This window comes from Callithrix jacchus, chromosome Y (assembly GCF_049354715.1).
Source record: "Callithrix jacchus isolate 240 chromosome Y, calJac240_pri, whole genome shotgun sequence".
In the NCBI taxonomy this organism is placed as follows: Eukaryota; Metazoa; Chordata; class Mammalia; order Primates; family Cebidae; genus Callithrix; species Callithrix jacchus.
The window spans coordinates 2449482-2457188 of NC_133525.1; positions in this window are offsets into that span (position 1 = coordinate 2449482).

Consider the following 7707-nt stretch of genomic DNA (forward strand, 5'->3'; position numbering starts at 1 on the left):
AAATACCAAAATTATAAATTTACACTAATCAAATGAAATCTAAATATTATCTAGGCTCCCCAATGTTAATAGCAAAATTTCTCTGAATATAATATATCAGAAAAAATATACAATGCCTTTTCTACTCTGTTTTGGAGTATATACACCAACTCAATATGCTCTTTCATGTAAAATACCGAAAATCTAAATTCACTTGAATCGAAAAAAATCTAAGTATTATCAAGGCACCCCAATGTTAAAAGCAAAATTGCTCTAAATATAATCTGTTCAGAAATAATATACAATGCCCTATTCGACTCTGGTTTGGAGTATATACACCAAATCAATATGCTCTCTCATGTAAAATACCGAAATTCTAATTTTACGTGAATTGAAAAAAATCTAAATATTATGTAGGAAAACCAATGTTAAAAGAAAATAGCTCTGAATATAATCTGTCAGAAAAAATATACAATGACTTTTTCTACTCTGTTTTGGAGTACATACACCAACTCACAATGCTCTCTTATATAAAATACCGAAATTCTAAATAGGCGCTAATTGAATAAGATCTAACTATTATCTAGGCACCCCAAAGTTAAAAGAAAATGGCTCTGAATGTAATCTTTCAGAAAAAATATACAATACTATTTTCTACTCTATTTTGGAGTATATACACCAATTCAATATGCTCTCTCATGTAAAATACCGAAATTGTAAATATACACGAATCGAAAAAAATCTAAATATTATCTAGGCACCCCAATATGAAAAGCAAAATTTCTCGGAACAAAATCTGTGAGAGAAAATATACAGTGCCCTTTTCTACTTTGTTTTGGAGTATATACACCAGCTCAATATGCTCTCTAATGTAAAATACAGAAATTCTAATTTTACACGAATGGAAACAAATCAAAATATTATCTAGGTACCCCATTGTTAAAAGCAAAATTGCTCTGAATATAATCTGTCAGAAAAAATACACTATGCCCTTTTCTACTCTGTTTTGGAGTATATACACCAATTCAATATGCTCTCTCTTGTAAAATACCGAAATTCTAAATTTACGCGGATCGAAAAAAATCTAAATATTACCTAGGCACCCCAATGTTGAAAGCAAAATTGCTCTGAATATAGTCTGTCAGAGAAAATATACAATACCCTTTTCTACTTCGTTTTGGAGTATATACACAAACCCAATATGCTCTCTCATATAAAATACCGAAATTCTTATTATACGCGAATTGAAAAAAATCTAAATATTATCTAGACACCCCAATGTTGAAAGAAAATGGCTCTGATTATAATCTGTCAGAAAAAATATACAATGCCCTTTTCTCCTCGGTTTTGGAGTATATGGACAAACTCAATATGCTCTCTCATGTAAAATACCGAAATTCTAAATTTACGTTAATCAAATGAAATCTAAATATTATCTAGGCACCCCAATGGTAATAGCAAAATTGCTCTGCATGTATTTCGTCAGATAAAATATACAAAGCTTTTTTCTACTCTGTTTTGGAATATATACACCAACTCAATATGCTCTCTCATGTAAAATACCGAAATTCTGATTTTTCGCCAATCGTAAAAAATCTAAATAATATGTAAGAACCCCAATGTAAAAAGCTAAACTTCTCTGAATATAATCTGTCAGAAAAAGTATACAATGCTCTTTTCCACTCCGTTTTGGAGTATATACACCAACTCAATATGCTCTCTCATGTAAAATACTGAAATTCTAATTTTACGTGAATCTAACAAACTCTAAATATTACCTAGGCACAGCAATGTTAAAAGCAAAATTTCTCTGAATATAATCTGTCAGAAAAAATATACAATGCGCTCTTCTACTTTGTTTTGGAGTATATACACCAAGTCAATATGCTCTCTCATGTAAAATACCGAAATTCTAATTTTACGCAAATCGAAAAAGATCTAAATATTATCTACGCACCCCAATGTTAACAGCAACATTGCTCTGAATATTATCTGTCAGAAAACATATAAAATGCGCTTTTCTACTCTGTTTTGGAGTATATACACCAACTCAATATGCTCTATTATTTAAAATATGGAAATTCTAAATTTACGCGAATCGAAAAAAATCTAAATATTATCTAGGCAACCCAATGTTAAAAGCAAATTTGCCCTGAATATGATCTGTCAGAAATAATATACAATGCCCTATTCTACTCTGTTTTGGAGTATATACACCAATTCAATATGCTCTCTTGTGTAAAATACTGAAATTCTAAATTTACGCTAATCGAAAAAAATCTAAATATTATCTAGGTACCCCAATGTTAAAAGCAAAATTGCTCTCAATATAATCTGTCAGAAAAAATATACAATGCCCTTTTCTACTGTGTTTTGGAGTGTATACACCAACTCAATATTCTCCCTCATGTAAATTACCCAAATCCTAACATTACTCTAAGTATCTCATAGAGTGCACAAGACCCCCTTGTTGTTGTTTTTTATAACTAGGGGATTACAGATGACATTACTCACGATATGACTTCGGCTGTTTGCCGGTCCTGTGATAATGTTTCTAATATCCAGAGAAGGAGAGGGGAATGTTTCTGCCCATAGGCAAATCCTCTGAATACGGCAAGATGAGTACACCGTGCTGTGATATTTTCACTAATGTAAACAAGAAAACAATTATATTGAATTAAATATTGCAAGGTGTTAACCCCCCTATAATTTTTCTTGTAATTTCAAGGGGTTGAGGAGGACATTTTTGTCAAAATGGCGGAGGTGTAACTTCAGCTATTGTCTACTATATAATAAAAAAGGATAAAATTATTATTTACATATGATATGATTGCCAGTATCATATTACACCACATTTTCAAAATATCTGGGCCCCAGCAGCTGTGGGCATGGAAGCCAAGCGAGGGTGTCCCTATGCAACCAGGTTGGGCATTGCCGCTGCTACGGGCCCTTTGTGATTGGTCTGGGGGCTGCTTCGGGCCCTCTGGTGGTGGCTGTGGTAACAGCCACATAGCCAGAGGGTCCCTCAGCATCCAGGGAGGGCCTGGCGGCTGCTACTGTCACTCTGACAGGGGCTATGGGCACAGCCACCTAACCAGGGTGGGGCTGGAAGCTGCTATAGGCCCTTTGGCGGGAGGTGTGGGGATACCCTGCTCTTCACAGGTACACAGTTTGCACCTATTTCTACATGTGTAGATTGTTTACATAATGGGCACATATTTGTACACATGTACATATAATATTATCACAATAAACATATATACATAATATGTGTACAATAAATATGTACTTTATACGTACCTAATATAAACAATATGTACTTTTTGGTGATATTATGTGATATCTACATATTATTGATTATATATCTTATTGTGATAATATGGATGTTACCACTGAAATTTTTAGAAATGTATATAGAGTACACTTTATGTACCTATGCATTGTGTGCACATTATAGAAATAAATAGGTACATATTTTACAGATTATGTACATTTTTTCTTCATGTGTATTTTGTACACATATGTACAGCAGAGTAAATGTACAGACTATACCTATTTTATACATTTATTGTGATATGTCAATAAATGTACACATGAGTACATTCTGGGATATAATTTTTAGCATATTAGACAGGAATTACACCGGTGACCAAAGTGGGTTTACACCCAGGTGCGCACATAGTTTATACATGTACATGTTGTGCTTATTATGTACTCATGTACAGAATGTACATGTCTACATTATATATACATAGGTGTACGCAGCATACATAGGTACATACTGTGCACACATATGTACACGTGCATATATTGTACATCTGTACATAATGGGTACATGATGTACATGTGTACACATCATATCACAATAAATGTAAATATACATGTTTGCAATATGTACGTTTATATTATGTATTACGTTTATTGTGATTATATATGCTGTTGTGATATGATATCATTGTGACATTACAAATGTACATATTATACACATTATGTACCTATGCATTGTGCACAGATTATAGAAATAGAAAGAAACATATTTTACAGGTTATGTACATTTTATTTACTTGTGTATTGCGTACACACAGTAAATGTACAGATCTTACTTTATACATTTATTGTGATATGCCAATAAATGTACACATTATGAGTACATTCTGTGATATTACATTTAGAATATAAGATAGAAATTACTCTGGTTACCAAAGTGGGTGTAAACTTATGTGTGCACATATTTTGTACATGTACATACTGTGCATATTATGTACTTGTGTACAGAAGGTAAATATCTACATTATATGTATGTATGGGTACAGAGCGTACATATGTACATACTATGTACATATATCTACACCTGAATTTATTGTACATCCGTACATAATGGGTCCATGCTCTACATGTAAACACATCGTCATACCACAATAAATGGTAATGTACATAATGTGTGAAATATGTACATTTATATTATGTATTACATGTGTATTGTGATTGTATATGCTGTTCTGATATCATTGTGATATTACAAATGTACATATTGTACACATTATGGACATACCTATTGTGTATATATTATGTACACATAAATGTACATATTGTACAGATTATGTATATTTATTGTACATCTGTATGGTGCACACATATGTACATCACAGTCAACGTACATATGGTACATATTCTGTGCATTGTTTGTAATATTTCAGTAAGAGTACACATTATAAGTATATTCTGGGATATGATTTTTAGTATGTTAGATAAAAATTACTTTCAATATCAAAGTGGGTATACCCTTATGTGTGTCCATTTTGTGATATTATCCATCATATCCTGAGTAGGTATTTCTCTCATTGTGAAAGCAGGTTTACACTCTCGGATTGCTCCAATATCAAGGCAAAGTAAAACTCGTCTGTGATGTAGTTAATAATATCCTGAGGACAAAGGATGACCATACCCTGAATATCGCAGGATGTGTACACCACCACTGTAGTATTGTTTCTAATGTTCGAAAACGGAAAGGATATTACTCCAAATATCTCAGAAAGCACACAAGCCCCCAGTGATATTGTTTCTAATAACTAGAGAATTACAGATGACATTACCCACGACGTGACTGGGGCTGTACTCTGATCCTGGAATATTGCTCCTAATATCCAGAGAAGGAGAGGAAAATGTTGCTGCCCAGAGGGAAATACTCTTAATACGGCAAGAGGTGTACACCATGCTTTGATATGGTCACTAATGTAAGCAAGAAAACAATTACCTTGAATTAAGCATTGCAAAGAATGAAACTCCCCTATGATTTTCATTCTAATGTCAATGGGGGTGAGGATGACATTTTTGTCAATATGGCAGAGGTGTAACTGGAGCTATTGCCTAATATACAAAAAAAACAGAATAAGATTATCATTTTTATATAATATGGTTGCCAGTATCATATTACACCGGATTTGCCAAATAGCTGGGCCTCAGCAGCTGTGGGCAGAGCCCACAAGCGAGGGGACCCCTAAGCAGCCAGGGTGGGCCTGGGGGCTGCTCTGGGCTTTTTGGTGGGGTCTGTGAGCACATCGACCCAGCCAGGGGTCCCTGAGCAGCCATGCTTGGCCTGGGGGCCGCTACGGGCACTCTGGCATGGGCTGTGGGCACAGACACCTAGTCAGGGGGTCCCTAAGCAGCCAGGGTGGGCATGGGGGCTGCTACAGGCATTCGAGCAGTGTTTGTGGGCACAGCCCAATTGCCAGGGGGTCTCTAAGCAGCCAGGCTGGGCCTGGGGGCTGCTATAACGGGGGCTTTGGTAATAGCGTGCTGTGCATCGGTACATAGTTTGCACCTATTACTACATGTGTAAATAGTTTTAATATCGGGTATATATATGTACATGCATACATATGGTGTTATCACGATAAATTTATATTTACATAATATGTGCAAAATACATATGTACCTAATGCATACCTAATGTGTACAATATGTACTTTTTTGTAATATTAGACAATATATATTACTGTGATTATATATCTTATTGTGATTAAATATATTTTATCACTAATATTTTAAGGAATGTGCATAGTGTACACATTATATACCTATGTATTGTGTACACAATATAGAAATATATAGGTACATATTTTACAGATTATGTACACTTTTTCTACATGTGTATTGTGTACACCTATGCACAGCAGAGTAAATGTACAGACTGTACCTATTTTATACATATCTTGTGATATGCCAATAAATGTACACATTATGAGTACATTCTAAAATATAATTTTTACGATATTAGAAATTACTCCATTGACCAAAGTGGGTGTACACCCAGGTGTGTACATAGTTTATACGTGTACATATTGTGCATATTAGGTACTCATGTACAAAATGTACATGTCAATATATGTATTTATGTGTACATAGTGTGCACATGCACATACTGTTCACACATATGTACATGTGCATATTGTGTACATGTGTACATAATGGGTACATGATGTGCATGTGTACACACCGTGATACCACAATAAATGTAAATGTACACGATGTGTGCAATATGTACATTTATATTATGTATTACTTGTGTATTGTGATTTTATATGCTGTTGTGATTATATGATATCATTGTAATATTACAATAAATGTACATATTGCACACATTTCGTACATACCTATTGTGTACACATTATGTACCTGTAATTGCACATATTGTACAGATTATGTACGTTTTTGGTACATCTGTATTGTGTACACATATGTACATAACACTCTATGTACATATAATATGTATTCTGCACATTGATTGTAACATCTCAATAAGTGTACACATTATGAGTATATTGTGATATATGATTTTTAGTATATTAGATAAAAATTTCTTTCTATATCAAAGTGGGTATACACCCATGTGTGTCCATTTTTTGATATTATCCATCATATTTTAAGTAAATATTACTCTCATTTTGAAAGCAAGTGTTCACTCTGTGATTGTTCCAATATCACAGGCAAAGTACAAGGCTTCTTTAATGTACTACCTAATATCATGGGGACAAAAGATTATTATACCCTGAATATCGCAGGAAGTGTACACCACCACTGTAGTATCGTGTCTAATATCCAAAAACGGAAAAGATATTACTCCAAGTATCTGATAAAGCACACAAGACCCCAGTGATATTTTTTCTAATAACTAAGGGATTACAGATGACATTACTCACGATATGACTGGGGCTGTCTGCCGGTCCTGTGATATTGTTCCTAATATCCAGAGAACGAGAGAATAATGTTGCTGCCCATAGGCAAATCCTCTGAATACGGCAAGAGGAGTACACTGTGCTCTGATATGGTCACTAATGTAAACAAGAAAACAATTTTATTGAATTTAACATTGCAAGGGGTGAAACCCCCTTACGATTTCAATTCTAATGTCCAGGGGTGTGAGGATGACATTTTGTCAATATGGCAGAGGTGTAACTAGAACTATTGCCTAGTATATCAAAAACCAGAATAACATCATTTCCATATGATATGGTCGACAGCATCATATTACACCACATTTTCAAAATAGCCGGGCACAGCGCCCTAGCCGGGGGGTCCCTAAGCAGCCACCGTCAGCCTGGGAGCTGTTACCGGCCCTCTGGCGGGGAATGTGGTTACAGCTCCCTAGCCAGGGGGTCTTTAAGCAGCCAGGGTGGGCCTTGGGGCTGCTACGAGGGGGGCTGTGGTAATAGCCTGTTCTGCACAGGT